Raw genomic sequence first — 2,463 nt, 5'->3', positions numbered from 1 at the left:
AACAACATCGGCGCTTGATGGTCGTGCTGCCGGATGAATCATCTGCTATTATTTCAGTCGTCGGTAGCGCGAGGTGGAGGCGGAGAGCATTATTGTTTTTCCTCTTTTTGCGAGCTTCTTGAATGAGGCCGTCTTTGAAGGGCCTGCGATGATGTCCTCGTCGTCCGAACTCCGGCCGGCGTATCCGTCCGGGTGCTTCATTTGTTTGAAGGGAAGGCGCGATCGATTGTGGTAGTAATGAGCCTTCGATGCACCTCGCTGACGCAGGCGAGCCGGGAACTCGAGTCGTCGAAAATCGCGAAGCTGCGTGAGGTTACTGGGTGACATCCTGCGCCTAGTGCCGGCGGGGGCTGCCCGCGTTCGGGGGCGGCACGGTCGGGGAAGCACGGTCGGGCGGGGTGGGGAGGCTTCTCGGCCTCGACGAATCGTTTTGGCTGGAAGGCGGGGAGAGCAGGCGTCAGTACGCAGGAAGAGGTTGCCTCTCATCACTGCGCCATGATTCAGCGGCAGTTCGATAGCGATCCGACCCGGCGGTTGGCTTAGAACAAATACTTCTTCATCGACGTCGCTAGGACCATTTCCGAAACTAGCATGTGTAAAAGCAAAGCAATCTTAGCGAAATTATTTAGTTTAAAGCAATTAAAACTATGTTTACACATGTAACTTTCAGTATATTTAAAAGCGTTATCAACCTATTGTGTTAAGCGAGTAAACAAACAAATTAAACATTAAACTAAAAAGTTTTAAGCGGTAGTTGAACAAAAAGTTAAGCGGTAGTTATAATGTTAAGCGATAGATGAATAAAGTTAAAGCGATGAAGTAGTATGGTTTAAGCGTTAATGTCTGATTAAACAAAATATTTTTGAATTATTACCTCTTTTCCTTCGAGAGATGACAAACTCGTCTCTGCTCGTCGCTTTCGCTTTCGGTGAGTATTTTCGCTGTGCAGACGTCCTTGGGATCTTCTGAGAAGCGGACTTTCTTCGAGGTTGCGAGTCATTTCGTAAAACGGATGTTAGCGCTACCGGTGACCCTTAACATACCGGTGTTGGTCTTCTTCCCGGCATCTGTGCACTCGGGTAGCGGCTTGTGGTATGTCCTCCATGAGCCACTTGATGCGTCGCTTGCGCCCGTGCGTGAGCGCCCCATTCGAGTAGATCGTCGGCTAATCAGCGATCGGTTAGGAGCCCGAGGCATGAGGGTATTTGGGAAGAGGATTGTACCCGGGGAGGTACACCATCGATGGTTGGCAAAATTCTCCTCTTCTCACTACATCGCGAGTTCTTGAAGAGTGCTCTGATGGAGTCTACATGTCTCTACGTCGTCTTGATAAATACCTCTCTCTCGTGGCGCCGTGTTTTCTTCTTACGAAACACGCATTTGCCTCGCGACCATAGCGGGCAGAGCGGTGCCACGTCTTGGGGCTGAAAGTCGGCGTACTCCCGATCCTGAATTTATTGCGTGCGGTTATCGTATCTAGCAGCGAGTCAGAAGGGCCCGGCTCTTGGTATCTGACTTCAACTCGATGTCGTCTTTGTGAGCGGTGTCGCTCGGATGATCTCCCGGTGTCGGGGATCATGTGAACTCAATTCGCACCGCGGTCTCCACTCGGTGTCAAGTAGCATCGACCGTTAACTAGATTGACCGCCATAATCACAAGACTGCGACAATATGACACATTGTTAGCGGAAATGTAATTTGTTAAAAGCGGTAAACGCTCGGTTCTTAAACAACGATATCATAAGTAGTGGCGTATACTGTTAAGCGAGATACAAATAATTAAGGGAGAGACTAACTTAAGCGGTGAAAGCTCGTTGTTTAAGCGGAGGCCTCATTTTATACTCTTGCAACCCGTATCTGCTGAAAGGGTAGCGTGGATTATAAACATTACGAAAGCGACAATGGGAAAACCATTTCGATCGTGTACACAGGCAAAAATGTAAAACAAAACAAAAACCCTAGCGAGACATCTCTCCTGCGAGGACTAACAAAACCCGACCCGATTAATCCCACGAAAGCTTGATGTCTTCCAACAAAAATAAAATCCTAAACCAAAACCGAAAATGTCTCTTAAATATGAGGTTAACAAAAACCATAATGAATACCTTAGGTACATGAAATGGCTGAAATGCGAATACTTGCAGGACTTTACCAAGGGCCTTGGTGGGGGAAGAGTCCTGGGGTGGGAAGAGAAATTTGGAGGCAGTTGAGTTGGAGTCGCGAGTTGAGAGAGACAAGCGGTTGTAATGCCTAGAAAAACCCACCCACTTTCTCTCACCCTGAAATGGGTGCGGCCGACTTCGATGCAGGAGCATTTGATCTTAAATTTTAAATACACTCCGTTTAATGCATTCACGTACTTTGGGTTTCAAAATCGTGGAGTTGAAGGAAGGGTTTTGGGTATTCAGAAACTATGAGGGTTTGTTTGTGATTGTAAAGTTATGGGAGTTTTAGGTAATTCCA

Source organism: Dioscorea cayenensis, chromosome 16, assembly GCF_009730915.1.
Source record: "Dioscorea cayenensis subsp. rotundata cultivar TDr96_F1 chromosome 16, TDr96_F1_v2_PseudoChromosome.rev07_lg8_w22 25.fasta, whole genome shotgun sequence".
Classification (NCBI taxonomy): Eukaryota; Viridiplantae; Streptophyta; class Magnoliopsida; order Dioscoreales; family Dioscoreaceae; genus Dioscorea; species Dioscorea cayenensis.
The sequence above is the reverse complement of the archived record's forward strand: the minus strand, read 5'-3'. Positions refer to the sequence as shown.